We start from the raw sequence: 15,868 nt of genomic DNA, 5'->3' as shown, positions 1-15,868 counted from the left end.
TAACCATATATATATATATATTTTTAAAAGACCTTCATATATATTTTTTCTCTTCTTGGGTGGTGTTTTTCTACAAAAAAAGATCTTTTTATTCTCAGTCAACTGAATTGTTTTTCTCAATTTTGTCTTCTTCCCACTCTTCATGCCCATATGAGAGGACCCAAGATCATTTCTAATGGCTGGGAACTCCTTGGGGAAAAAAAAAGACACCACAGGTTTTGGAAAAAACCTTTGTTTTCCTCAAGGAACCCCAGGAATTAGAATCTAGGTAAAGTACGGAGACATGTGGAGTTAGCCAAATGCCCTGGCTATGCTGGAAAGAGTCAGACTTTATCTGCACTTCTGTCTGGTGTTCTAGGCTCCACATCTAGTACATAATTAAAATTACTTACCAGGTTTTTCAACAAAAATAAAAATTGCTAAGAGTTAACATTGTACTATGTAATTGAGACTACTGAAAAAACAGTTTTACATGCAAGGTGTGTGAGGAAAGTGAAATGTGCTTTTGGTAAAAGATTTTAAGAAGACATGGGAATGTAATTTTTTTTTGCCTAGATTGAAGGGATAAAGGATTGTTTTAAGTTAAATAGAATAAAGCTGAAGGTTTGATAAAGTTTTAGAAGGTTTGTGAACAATTTTGTAAAAAAAAAAATAATACTCTGTGTGTGAACATATTGGCTATATTTAAATATGTATTATCCAGTTTTCCCATACATTGAACATTGGAATAATAGCACAACAGGGTTTTCTTAGAGCACTGATATGCTTTTATTTTTAAAGGGTTATAAAACATTTATGAGTATTTCACCTTATGATCAAACTGATTAAGATTGAATAGATTTTTCTATAAGGTTTTATTAAAGATTGGGGTTGACATTAATGATACACTAATGCAAGAGTGAGATTGGGCTTTCTCTCTTGAACAAGATTTTAATGTAATATTAAAGGGCAATGCAATATTTTTATTTGTCTTTTGAATAAACTACAGGAAAAATAAGAGAAAGACAAGAGACAGATTGTTTGGAAAGCTAAGTCTTCCCTCTGTCAATTAGTTTTGCCTTTCTAAAATTTTTGAGTCATAATTTTGGCTAAATGAATGACTTATGGTGACCTGGAACTCTATTTTATAATATCAAGTGTTTTAAAGCACTAACATATTGACAGCCTTCCCCAAATCAAATTTCAGCTTCAAAATTGTCTTTTGTGACCTCTAACTTTGGGATGCTACAGAGTGCCCCTGAAACATCAAAAAGAGAGGTAAACAGGATTATTTGACATGTTAAGTTACATGGAAAGTATTGTCAAAATAAAAAAAAAATGTTTAATTTTCATCAGGTTACAGTTTAATGAATGTTAATACACGTTCCAAAATTGTATGGGATTTCTAAAATTCTAATATGTTTGAGTATATCCGTCAATCATAATTATGGTTAAGTTATTGTTGACCACAGAAATAACCAAATTTCCTTGTCAATTGTATCTTTAACTGTGACTATTTAAAGTCATTTCCACAGCTAATTGCTTAATGCTGATGCAGTTTTTGAAAACTTTAAGCATGCAAAATCCTAGAATGTGGTGTCTTTCAGGAGTTTCATGAAAGAATGGAAAGGATCCTGAAAAGATTGCTAGAATACGGGTTTCTGGTAAATTTAGAATTACATCATTTGAAGCGGGTAAAAATTCCTGGAATTTTAATAAAAAAGACTGACTACTTTATAAAACTGCTACCCTGAGTAGCACAAAAATTAATTGAATACAAAGTAAATACATTGCCAGATTTTCATGCTAAATCAGCCAATACTGAAATTGTTTATACATACAATTTAAATAAACTCCATGGTCTAAGTCAAATTACCTATGATAACCCATCAGTTATCAGTGCTATGCACCTAAATTGGATAAATAACCAGTATTCAAAAGGGCATAAGTTAATGTTAAACATGGGCTCATGAAGAACCAGGATGGACACCTTGTCCTTCCTGAGTACTTAAAGCTTTTGTTATTAAAAGTTCCGTATTCCATGACTCATCATGGAAAAGATAAACTTATCCAGATTAAGTATATGTTGGTGTGATAACTTCTAAATTGCTAAATTAGTTTAAGACCAATGTTTGGTTTGTGAAACCCATATTCCTGGGAAGACAGTTTCAGGTACATTTAGCTACCTGATGGGCCGTTTAAACATTTATAGAAGTATCTCATTGAATTGTGATTTTCAATGCATATTTTCTGGTCGTATAAAAGTTTTCCCATGGGGCTGATGTTATGACAGTAGATCATTATGCCACGGTGTATTTTCCCCAGGTAAAGAAAGCTTTTGATGATTCACTGACTGAGGACTCACAATCCAGAACCTGAAGATTGGATCTTCTGAGAACATATGAGAAAGACTGCCCTTGCCATCCACACTGCAGCAAGACTTTAAGACCTTGAACCTTGGGTTCATAATCTTACAATCCCTGAGAAGGCTCCCTCCACACTCTTGGAACTTCAAAATTTCCTTAAGGTAAAGCTAATCAGGGATGTTTCTCCCTCCAAAAAGACGGCATCCTTGTTGTGAACAGCATTTCCCAGGATCATGGATTAAGACTTCTAGTGTCATGAGACTCTTATCTTTGAATATTTTTTCCTTGTTTATGCCTCTATGGAAAATAGAAGTGAAAAGGGGATCCATCGTGTGCACTCATGGGGTATACTTTCATTTGTGAAGGATTTTGCAGCCAGCCTTATACATAGATAACCTTACACTTGATAGATGAAAGAGGAAGACTCAGCATAAGTAAGAAACTTTAGTGGTAGATTTAGTGCCCCATAATCAGTCAGAAACAAAACGTTGGTTTACTCCTCTTTACCCACACCATGGGTTAAAGAGAACATTGTCAGGAGGCCTTCACTCTTCTAGAAGCACTTCATTTGTTAGGTCTTTTGTTCCATAGTTTGGAGTAAAAGAGGCAATGATTATAAATGAATACCTCATTATATGCTCTATAGAAGATTCTACTTGAAAGGCCATGGTACATAACAGACTTTAAAATCTCTTGTGAAAGTTATGGTAAATAATAGAATTGCTCTAGATTACTTACTGGCTAAACAGAAGTATCTGTGCAGCTGCTGGCACTTGTGGTCTATGGAGAAATACATCAAATGTAGATTATAGAGATTCAGTTGTAGGGGATAAACTAAGAGACTGCTTAGTTAAGCAAGTAGACTGTTTATCTAGCTAATTCTCTGATCTATTTAATTTTAGGTGGTTTGGTTTATAGGGATCCTGGCTAAGGAGCATACTCCAAACTCTTGGTGTTATCCTCCTGATAGTCATAACAGTAGTCTCCCTGGTGCACTATATCCTCTCAAAAGTTTTAAATGTTTGCATGCGGCCATCTCCAGAATATCAGATGGTCTCTCTTTAACTGGAATGACAAGAGCTGAAGGAAATGTGAGACCATGAGAGCACTGTACCCTATGAATGACATGCTGAGACCAAAAATCCAAAATGATGGTAACTGAGAGTGCTGCTAAGACCTTAAGGTTTGGACACACTTTTGCCTAAGTGAGAACCTGACCAAAGGGGGGGAATTTTTAAACAAAATTATGGGATGCTATTGTTTTGGACTGAGGTAATGCACTAGGCCCCAGTGGGTCAGACCAAACCAAAATGGAGTCACTCATGTTAAATGTAACATAGTCACACTAAGACTTGGAGAAAACACATATCCAGAACATACCAGGTCCTGTTTTTTGTTTCCTTGTTTGTTTGTTTTATCCTGTTAACAAGACATTCCAGCATAAGGAGGTACCTTCTACTCTAACCCTTAAAAAAATAATAGCCTGAAGTCTTTGTTCCCACCTTGCAAAACCCACTGTTCTACTGTTTCCAAGAGGGTTTCAAGACCAAATAAATACATTTACAATGGTGATAGTGACATCAATGACTAAAGTTTTGGTCAATCTCTCAAAATTGAGAAGATGACCAAAAGGGAAGAATTGCTCAATCAAATTTAGCCTAAAGCTGCCTCCTTACATATTTTAATTTCAATCTAAAGGCTTTTCTGTACATTGTGAACAAGTGGAGGTGTAAATACATCATAGCCTACACTTGTGCCAATCACCAACTTTTAGCCAATCAAATGTAGCCAACTGTTCAACTCATGTTTAAATGAGGCAAAAGCCAAGCTGTAACCAGTCCAGCTGTTTCTGTACCTCACTTTCATTTTCTGTAAGTCACTTTCTTTTCCTGTCCATAAATCTTCTTCTACCACATGACTGCACTGGTGTCTCAGAGCCTACTCTAGCTCTGGAGGCTGCTCAATTCACAAATTGTTTGTTGCTCTATTAAACTCCTTTAAATTTAATTTGGCTGAACTTTTTCACTTATCAACACAATGGAGTACTATTCAGTCATAAAAAGAATGACATTCTGTCATTTGCAACAAATAGATGGAACTGGAGACCTTTCTGTGAAGTTAATTAAGCCAGGCACAGAAATTCTAACATCATATGTTCTCACTTATTTATGAGATCTAAAAATAAAAACAATTGAACTCATGGAGATAGAGAATAGAAGGATCATTATCAGAGGCTGTGAAGGGTAGTGGAAGGGTGAGGTGAGTGGGGGTGGAGGGAAGTTGGGGATGGTTAATGAGTGTAAAATAGAGTGAATAAGATCTACTATTCAATAGCACAACAGGATGACTATACTCAATAATAATTTAATTGTACATTTCAAAAATAACTAAAAGAGTATAATTGGATTGTTTGTAACACAATGATAAATATTTAAGGAGATGGACACCCCATTTTCCATGATGTGATTATTACGCATTGCATGCCTGTGTCACAACATCTCATCTACCCCATAAATATATATATATATACACATGTATACACATATATGTTTATAGTACTCACAAAAGTTAAACATGAAAAGCATAAATAGAATTCTGGGTTAAGGGAGTGGCAGTGAAATGTCCCTGAAGTTAGAATCAGATTGATGTGCTCATGTAGCAGAAAGAAGACTAGAGTAGTAAAATAGTAAAAGTAGTAAAAATAAAATGTTATATCATATCATTTATATCATTTAAAAATGTTTAAAGACCTCTCTGACTTCAGTGTGGAGAGCAGACATGGAAGCTCAAGAGTGGAATCAAGATCATTCAGAGACTATTGTTGTTGGCTAGATGAGAGATAGTTAAGATATTAGACCAATATGGTTTGCAAGGAGAGGATGCCAAACATTTGTGCTCCAGGGTATTTCTTGTTTCCTGGCAAAGATCTTCCTTCACCACCCCCATCTTATCTTTATCTTTATCTTTTTTTTTTTTTTTTTTTTTTTTTTTGAGACAGGGTCTCACTTTGTCACCCAGGCTGACATGCAGTGGTACAATGACTGCTCACTGCAGCCTCAACTTCTGGGCTTCAATGATCCTCCCACCTCAGCCTCTGAGTAGCTGGGAGCACAGATGGGGGCCATGACACCCAGCTAATTTTTGAATTGCTGATAGAGACAGGGTTTCACCATGTTAAAACACCCAGGCTAGTCTCAAACTCCTGAGCTCAGCAGTTCACACATTTTGTCCTCCCAGTGTTGGGATTAGAGGCGTGAGCCACTGTGCTCAGCCCCTTCTTATCTTTTTAAAGACATTGATAGCCTTTTAGGTTTCTGAAAAGGTCTCATAAAGTTCAAATTTTTCTTTGATGAGATTAATGTACAAATAATGTTTGAGAACTGGGGACTGCCTTCATAGATAGATAGAGCAGCTTTTCATCTAAATCCTTGCTGAAGCGGAACTGTGTAACAGTCTATACCTCCATAATGTGTCACAAAATATTAAAAGAAATATAAGGAACTATGAGTATTTTATGGACTAATGTCATTTGACAAAGGCATAGCCTCAATTTTCCTCTGCTGCATCCCCAAAGCCACAGAACATTTTGACAATTGCAGGACACATACAGTCATGGAAGTAATTAATAGAAAATTTAAGCCTAATTGTATTTTTTCTTTGAAATATTCCATTTTAAGTAAATGTAAGCGTGATATAAACTAAGACATCTATTATAATAACAATGTATGTTTTCCATAATCACTATCAATTAAAAACTATTTTAGACTTTAAAAGACAAAGTGGTGATTGCATTTTACTTGACTATGTACAGAATTTTATGTTTTCTCACAAACTTGTAGTAAAATAATACCTAATTCAGGTTTGAATCATTTACAAAGATATAAGAAAACACCTAATTCATTTTTTATCCCATCACTACATTTTGTCAATAATTTACATCTTGATGTGAGTTGGGAAGAAGAATTTCCCTCCTTACAAATAGTTTGAAGCCAGGGCACTCATAAATAGGAATTTGTAATGTTTGAATGTGTCCCGCAAAAATTCATGTGTTGAAAATGTAATCCCTCTGCACTCATTAACGGATTAATGTTGCTATCAATGGGAGTGGGTTTATCATCATGGAAGTGGCTGTGTTTGAGAATGGCTGTTATAAAAGTAAGCTGTCTCTGGCTCTCTTGCTTTTGTCTTCTTGCCATGTGATTCCTTCTTCCATGTTACAATGCAGCAAAAGGCCCTCAGCAGATATTGACACCATGCTCTGAGACTTCCCAGCCTCCAGAGTCAGGAGCTAAATAAACTTTCATGTTTTTTACATTGCCCAACTTGTGGTAGTCTGCTATAATAAGAGAAAATGGACTAAGACAGTAACTTTAATAAGAATCGTGGGGAAAATAATTTGCAGCACTTTAAGAAATTCTGATTGGATAACCATAAATATTAGGAAGGTACTAGGCACATGTTGGGAAAAAACTTAAAGAGAAGGATCAATAAAAGGAAAGGGTGACATCACCTAGATGATGAAGGTACAACAAATTAGAGGCAGGATGTTTTGGTATAAATAACGTGGGCAGTTGATTGTTAGCTGGCTCATTTGTTGTTGTTGTGTTTGGGGGAGCTTAATATGCAAAAGAGTTTCATGATTGGTAAATATGTGAATGTTAGTTATTTTTATTTTGAGAATATGCCAGGAAGAGAGTGATTGCACAGATGCATCATTAGAGTTTGAGAGCTACTATTCTAGGAAAAGCATAAACCAAATCTCCCTTTTCACCATCACCCAGTCCAATATACTGTAGAAGAATCTGTGACTTCAGCATATATTCAAGGACACAGCTGGACCAGATATTACAAGGTGGCATTTTAGAGTAAGAAATATAAATTGGCCTGGGTTCTGCAAAACTTCTTTAAAAAAAAAATACAAGAGGGAATTTATTAGAATAATACAGAGGTTCTTGCAGAGATTCCAACAGCTGCAAGGGGTCAACAGCTAGAATCATGCCTTTCTGAAGAACAGAGTATGCTGTAACCACAAACTTCTAATTCTGGGTTCTGCACCATCAGGAAGAGAATATCCTAGAGGACAGTTCTCCTTGTATACTGCATAAGGGACTAGAATGTGGATTCATTTCTGCTTGCTTTTTGATCCTTATAGTCCTTTATGCTGGCCTCAAACTTGTCAAGCACATGTTTGCAGACATTCATGAGTTCATTCAGGCCTCTCTGAAATGGCTCAACAGCTGGAAGGGTACCTCCAGTCTGAATGCGTAAATTAATTTTGCTGTCTGAAGGATGGGTCGTAGTGTAACCACAAAATTCCACTTCTGGGTTCTTCATGATCATGTAATGTAGAGAATTTCCTAGGGTATGGTCTTCCTCGTGCAATACAATGTCACACAGTGTCTATCTGTTCCAGTTGCCTGGACCATTTCCAGGCTGTCTTCCTCTCGCCTTCAGTCATTGAAGTCTTCAATCCAGATATTTTTCTCTCCAGCTCCTGGTCCTCTTCCATCGCTGGGGTGGTTTCCAGACCCTCAGGTGGTGCTGGTGGATCAGGGGCTCTGTCCCATAATGTGAGGTATGGAGGCGAAGCAGGAAGAAAACTTCTTATTTAGGTTTAGCTCTCCATCTTGTCATCAGAGTGGCAAGTTCTTAAGGCCAGACATGCAGTTGTAAACGTAAGAGTTAAGGTGATCTACAAAAGTCACCATGCTTTAGTCTTGGCATAAACTTAAAAGTTGACTGTATACCTATTAGTCATTTCTCTCTTTCTCTTTACTAACAAAACCATGGCATTCTTAGGAAACTGAATAGCTAAATGCTGCTGGGAATCTGGACACATCCATGGACTCAGGGAATTACTCCCACTTGCTAGTCTAAATCAGTCATGGTAATTCCACTTTCCTTGCTAGTAATTGGTTTAGAAATGGCAAGCAACTCAATTATATTAATAAAAAGTGAAAGATAATGCCAGAGGAATTTGAAGCTGATGATGCACTGAAGGTAACCATGGCAATAATAATAAATTAAAAAGCCAGCTCTTAATTAAATTTATTCAACTTTCCAGGCATAACTATTATTTTCCTTAGGCTCACTGTTAGACACACTATGTCTCACAATCACAAATTTATGAGATACACAGAAATCAATGGAACAAAAGCCCTCATGAAGAGACAAAGCAATGAACACATCTAGACTCACAGGTGATCTAGATATTGAAACTATCAGATAGGAGGTTTAAAATACGTATGATTAACATGTTAGATGCTTTAATATGGAAAAGGTAGAAACATGCAGTAGCAGATTGGAAATTTTGGTAAAGAGATGGAGCATATGGGAAAGAGTCAAATGAAAATGCTAGAAACAAAACATATGGAGATGAAGAATGCTTTCATCAGTAGCCTTGATACAGCTTAGAAAAGAATTAGTGAATTTGAAGATAGGCCAATATCAATTACTCAAACTGAAATTCAAAGAGAAAAAAGAGTGAAAGAAATAAAAAACAGCATTCAGGAGTTTGAGATAATATCAAACAGGCTAACATAGGTGTAATTGGAATCTGCAATGAAGAAAAGAGAGAGCATAGGGTATAATAATATATGAAGGCATAATAGTTGAGATTTTTTTCAAGGATAATAGAATATATCAAACCATAGACCCAAGAATATTAACCACATTCAGGATGAATACCCCCCAAAATCATTTAGATACACTATACTCAAACACCTAAAAACCAAGGATAGACAAAAAACTTGAAAACTGGCAGAAATTTTAAAAAAAAAAATCTTAGAGAAACGTATTAGAGAAGAAATACATAGAGAAGAATGAAGGTTAGAATTACAGCAGACTTCCTTCAGAAACTCTGCAAGCCAGAGGGTAATGAGTTGATGGCTTCAAAATAATGAAAAACAGAAACAAAAACACCTGCCAACCCCAAACTTTTTATCTACTAAAAATACATTGTCTGGGCCATGATGTCACCACTCCAGCATGGTCAGATCTCGAAACCTTTTCTGACTGCCCCAGTTGATTCTGAGCACTTGGCTTTTCTGAATTTTATAGCTTTCACCTTTTAATAACCTGTTATGTGCCTAATTTTTTCCTGTACTATCTTGCTCTCTAGAAATCACATATCTGGGAGTCTCTAGAAAGTTGATAGTTTTCAGATGGAAAGAGAATTGGGCTGCACCTCCTCTGCCTTGCTTAGTGCTGGATTCATGGTAGAAGGTGACATGTTTAAATCAAACTTCATGGTTGGTTGTTTTGGCCAGGCAACGGTACATTTTATTTTTGTACTTGATAATCTGAGGGGCAAGAGTCTGATAGATGAATGGAAAAATCAAGGATAAAAAGAAGTTCTTTCCCATAACAGATTGTTGCTTTTTATTTTTCTTACAAGTAGAGCTCCTTATTGCTCCTTAACACTCCCCACCCTACTTTTCTCTCTCTGCCTCAAGATTTGCCTTGTTCAGTGAAATCTTCGATGAAGTGAATGGGGATAGATGGGAAGGAACTTCTTTTTACTGAACCCACCCTATAAACATTTATAATCCCATAGCTGCTTTTCTAGGAGAAAGGGGATGAGGAAAACCAGTCATAGAAGGCTTAGTTTAGTTGAGTAGAGTATCCAAGTTTAGGATTGCTTGTGAGAATAAAGTGGTTTCAAGAAAGCAGAGAGGAGACATAGGGTTCTAGTAGTGAGAGAACTTTCACAGAGAAGAGATCATAGGTCTAAGGAGGGGGAATTGAAAGTTTTGTTGACCTGTTAAGTAACATTCTGTGAATCCTGCTGACATTGCTAATACTTTAGAAGTTGGATTTATTAGGAGGGGAGAGAAGAGGGTAATATTGCAAAATGCTGATGTTGGCCTCAAACAGGGTGCTGGATAAGATCAGTAGTAACTACAGGAAGTCTAGCCCTCATGGATTAATTAAGTAACATTGACATGGTGAAAAGAACAGCTGCGTTTCCGAGTCTTGCCAAGATCTGCTTGGACATCGTAGAAAAACAACACTTTAAAAATCATTTAATTTTTAAAGTGGCCAGGTGGAAACCTTATTTTAGCTCCCCAGTAGGAATTACATTTTGAGCCTGGAAGGGTATGCATGCCAAGTTTTGCTTATCAAAATAGAACTGTGGACAGACCTGAAATGATTACTTTAGTAGTAAAATCGCCAACTTTAATACATCAAGATAGTTTTGCAAATACAGATAATTTACATGCTTTAAAAATAAACAAGAAACTGATAATTGTACTGAGAAACCACAGTTGCAATTGTGGTTTTCTTTTAAGAAGTCTCTTCTCTTCAGGTGTGAGTCCTTTATTCACGGCCAGCAAAGACAGTCAATTAGCACAAAGACTTTGATGGCCATTAAATAAATGAGGCTGTAGTTGTGCTCAGTAGGAAAAAATTCAAAGTCCACATCCAGAGGCCTTCCTGCCAAGATGCAGCCAGCCCACCTGGCAGGACCCTGCAGTAGCACACAGAGAAGCCCTTGCCTACACATTGCTACATAACAATTTGAGTCGACAGCTGACTTGGAAGGTATTTTTGAGATTTGTTGGTCCAATGCGAATATACTTGTGACCATAGTTAACTGAGGCTATTCCCAAAGGAGTGTGCAAAAATTGAGGTAAATTTTTTCCAAAGATGGCCACATGAGTTACGTAAGTTTACAAGGTGACTTTGCTATCCTTCATCAAGAGATGGGTTTATTTCCTTTTCCTTAAATCTGACTGGCTTTAGTAACTCATTTTAAATGTCAGAATGTGGTAGAAATCACATTCTGAGATTTTTCAAGCATATACCTTAAGAGGCCTTGTAGCTTTTGTGTTTGCCCTCTCAGAGCCCAGAGCAACTATTTAAAAATCTTACACTACTGCACTGAAGAGGAAGGCTATGTGGAGAAAAGCCATGGATGATGTGAGATTACAAAGAAAGAGAAGCTCAGCCTTGCCATAGCCACTTGACCAACCCAGTGGAGGCCCCAGACATGACTGTGAAGTTATCATGGGTTCTCCAGCCTATATTATGCAAAGCACAGACTTTTCCCCATTACAAAATCATGAGCAAGTAAATGATTTTTATTTTTCAGCCACAGATTTTTAGAGTGGTTTCTTATGCGGCAATAAATAACCAATCTTGAAGTGAGCTAGCATTGTAATAATGGTAACAACAATGATGCTGATAATCGTAGTTAACATCTATATAGTACCTCATCTGTTTTGGCAGTGTGTTATTTACTCTGCTTAAATTCATAATTTAATCCCCACAATGACCCTTAGAAGTGGGCATTATAACTTACATCTATTTTTACTAATGAGAAACTTGAGGCCTGGAGAGGTTAAAAAGTCACAAAGTAGAGATGACTTTGTATGGTAGAGATGGGATTGTATGAACATTCTTAGATGCTAGGCACTATCCCAGGTTCTTTCTATACATTATCTCTGTTAAGTCTCATGAAAATCTGTGAAATAAGTATTAGTTCCTCAATTTTACAATTAAGTCATTTAAGGCTAGAAATCTGGTGAATGGGAGAGCCAGCTTTTAAGCCCAGTATATCTCACTCTAAACTCCACTCTCCTTTCACCCTACAAATGGAGTCCCCCTCCTAAAATATTCATTTGATTACTCAAAATCGTCTACAGGATATCTTCCTGAAAACCGTTACCAATGTTACATGTGTAACAAGGTAAGGCTATCCACGCTCCCCACTCCTGTGCAATATTGTAATAAAGGTCCTTGCAGTAGGCAAGAAAAAGGAAATAAAATTCATACAGATAAAAAAGATGAAATAAAACTGTCCTTATTCACAGACAATATGACTTCCTCTACAAAAAATCCCAAATAATCCATAAACTAATAAGTGAATTTAGAAAGGCTTCAGTATACAAGGTTACTATTTAAAAACCAGTAATATTTTCATGCATTATCAATAAATATTTAGAAATTAAAATTTAAAAGTCTGGTTACAATAGAACCAAAACCGTGAAATACTTATGAATAACTTTAACAAAAAACATTCAAGATCGGTATGCAGAAACTAAAAAGCACCCATGAAATAAATCAAAGATTTAAATAAGAGATATGTCATGTTCATAGATTCGAAGACTATTGTTAATTACCAGTTCTTTCCAAACTTATCTATAGATTAATTTAAATTCCAACCAAAGTCCCAGCAGGATTTCTATTTAAAGAAATCAACATAGTGATTCTCCAGGTGATCCCATTTTGTAGCTAGAGTTCCAAACTGCTGCACCAGACTAAATTTCTTGTGGCCTGGGACCTTCTAATTTGTTGCTACATTTCTAGGATTTGGTACCTGGTTGGCATTCAGCATATGTTTAATAGAAACAATAGATGAGTGAAGGAATGCAGAAAAGAGGAAGAGGATCTCGCCAAAACAGGATCTGAACATGTTGAATTTGAGATGCTGTGATACATCCATGAGATGCCATTATGTCCGGAATTGGTGGGTTCTTGGTCTTGCTGACTTCAAGAATGAAGCTGGGACGTTGTGGTGAGTGTTACAGTTCTTAAAGATGGTATGTCTGGAGTTTGCACCTTCAGATGTTCAGATATGTCTGGAGCTTCTTCCTTCTGTTGGGTTCGTGGTCTCACTGACAGGAGTGAAGCTGCAGACCTTCACAGTGAGTGTTACAGCTCATAAAGGCTGCGTGCACACAAAGACAAAGCAGCAGCAAGATTTATTATAAAGGGCAAAAGAACAACCCTTCCAGAGTGTGGAAGGCAACCCTTGCGGCTGGCTCTGGCAGCCTGCTTTTATTCCCTTATCTGGCCCCACCCACATCCTGCTGATTGGTCCGTTTTACAGAGAGCTGATTGGACCGTTTTGACAGGGTGCTGACTGGTGCGTTTACAATCCCTGAGCTAAACACAGAGTGCTGATTGATGCATTTACAATCCTCTAGCTAGACATAAAAGTTCTCCAAGTCCCCACTAGACTCAGGAGCCCAGCTGGCTTCACCTAGTGGATCCTACATTGGGAAGCAGGTGGAGCTGAGGGCCAGTCCCAAACCGTGTGGCCGCACTCCTCAGCCCTTGGGCGTTTGATGGGACCAGGCACCGCAGCACAGGGGGCGGTGCTTGTTGGGGAGGCTCAGGCATGGTGCACGCCAAGAGTGAGGGCTGCTAGCACATTGTCACCTCTCACCATGTGTAGTGAATGTATAAGGTCCTTTCACTCTAATTCTGGAAAGAACTATGGGCTGGAACATAACTAAACATAACAATGTGATTGCCGATTTAGGCCAGGTTTAGATATAAACATGGCTCCAGAGAAACAAGAGGAAGGGAAAATATAGGGAACAGATTAATGAATAATCCAGTCCCTGAACTCATGGCCTACAATCTTGGTCCAGAAATTGCATCAATTTTACATCATCTTCTTCTCACATCCCTCCAAGTACTGGGGCCCTGCTTACTAACATTCTATTTGTGATGTCCTACCTGCCTGGCTATAAGTCCCTTGACTTTCTGTACCTCAAGGTCCCAGTGGCTACCCCACTCCCAAGATTGTATCTAGCTCCAGTTCCTTGACTTTCTAAGTCATTGGTACTCCATTAGAGTTATTTCTTTTGCAGAGTCATATTATATGACATGATGATTTTAAACGGGAGAAATATTTTTGAGGCCAATAAAGATCTCTACAGTTTTCAAAAATTTCAAAAATATGCCTATATTTTCTTTTTGGTAAAAATTCAGTTAACATTAACTTGGTTTTAGCTTTGCAATCACCATTGAAACCAGTAACTATGTTTATCTTTGAGAATAAAAAAGTAATAACATTCCACTTATAAATAAGAATATTATCCACTTCAAATGTGTTTGCTATTTTTATCTCATTACAAATATTTATTTATAATCTGAAATAATCACCACTAACTGGCTACAAACAGCTTCCTGTTTGTTTCATTAAAAATAAAAAATTAAATAAAGTATTTTTATATTTAAATTTTACAAGTTTTAATTTTATATCAAAGAACCAGACAAGACATACCAAACTTATATATAAGTTGATCTGATTAAGGCAGAAAACTTTTCTTAGATAATTTGTCTGACAAATAAATTCTCAAGGAAAACCATTCATTAGCTAGTTGCTGTTTATTTTTGGTGATCATTGCATTTTTAAAAATACATGGCCAAGCACAGTGGCTCATGCCTGTAATCCTAACACTTTGGGAGACAGATCACCCCAGCCCAGGAGTTTGAGATCAGCATGCATGAGCAACATGGAGAAACACTGTCTCTACTAAAAATACAAAAATTAGTCAGGTGTGGTGACGTAAATCTGTAGTCCCAACTACTTGGAAGGCTGAGGTGGGAGTATCACCTGAGCCCAGGAGGTGGAAGTTGCAGTGAGCCAAGATCTTGCCACTGCACTCTAGCCTGGGTGACATGCCCTGTCTCAAACAAACAAAAAAACCCCTAGGTTTGTTTAATGTTTGGATGTTTGCCAAATAAATACTTTGGATTTAATAATTTGTTGAGTACTTGCTAAGATAAGCAATAAGCTTGATGCTGAGAATATTCAGATCAACGGTCCATGTTTTTCAGATATAACTATATCTGTCAGGATTCAATCGGAGAAGCAAAATCAATAGTACACATACATGAATACATATCTGTCTATCACTATGTCTCTCTCTCTGTGTGTGTATATATATATAAAATATGATAAATAATATATTGTAGAGATTCAACCTTATGCAACTGTGGGATTTAAGTCTGTGTGATGCTATTTCCTCTGTACCTGAAGCTGCACCCTGGAGTCTGCAGGGCAGGCATTTGGGAAGGGCAAATGGATGTGAAATGGAGGAAGCAAGGAACTGATGACCTGTAACCAAAAAGGATAAACTGAAACTCTTGTCAATGTCTCCCCTAAAAGCCTCCAATTTTGACGTTAAAGTATCTCTAGGTGAAACCAGACTCTTCATCATAAAGCTTAACATGCCCCTGACCCAGGAGTCCAGGAAGCTGAAGGGCAACCCAGCAGGGACTGTAGGTGCTCTGGAGGCTGGCCTAGCTGCTGCTCCACACCATCCAGGCCAGCTGGCAGACGAACAACACTGTGAGTGAGAGGCAGCAGTGCCTCACGTTCTTCCCTGAGCTTCCAGGTATAAAAAGGGAAGATGGTGCTACATCACTTCCACCTTCCAAATCTTGCCTAAACTTCTTGTGGCCCAAACTAAGGGGAAACTATGCTGGGAAGGGGATTCTGGGAAATGTGGTTCCAGTCTAGCTAAATTGATGCAATACAATACAGATCTGCCACACATCTTGGTCTCTTCCTTAGTCAAAGGTAGTGAGAGCCACCTCTAAAGGAGTTACAAAGAATATATTCATTTTACCGATGAGGAAGGATACTGAAACGCTAACAAGTCAAGTGATAGCCCCAGGTAATAAAGAGAGGGTGGAGCTAAGACCAAACCATACATGTGCTGATTCCTAGACCTGACCTCTTGCAACCCTCCTGCTGCCTGTAGAGAAGGGTACAACTCTCA

The 15,868-nt window shown here is 37.4% G+C and overlaps 1 pseudogene; it reads right to left on the bottom strand.

Moving 5' to 3' along the window:
* Nucleotides 1–7,395: 7,395 nt before the first annotated feature.
* Nucleotides 7,396–7,854, bottom strand: LOC698669 (DNA-directed RNA polymerases I and III subunit RPAC2 pseudogene; annotated as a pseudogene).
* Between the last annotated feature and the right edge of the window lie 8,014 nt (nucleotides 7,855–15,868).

This window comes from Macaca mulatta, chromosome 4 (assembly GCF_049350105.2).
Source record: "Macaca mulatta isolate MMU2019108-1 chromosome 4, T2T-MMU8v2.0, whole genome shotgun sequence".
NCBI lineage: Eukaryota > Metazoa > Chordata > Mammalia > Primates > Cercopithecidae > Macaca > Macaca mulatta.
The sequence above is the reverse complement of the archived record's forward strand: the minus strand, read 5'-3'. Positions and strand labels throughout refer to the sequence as shown.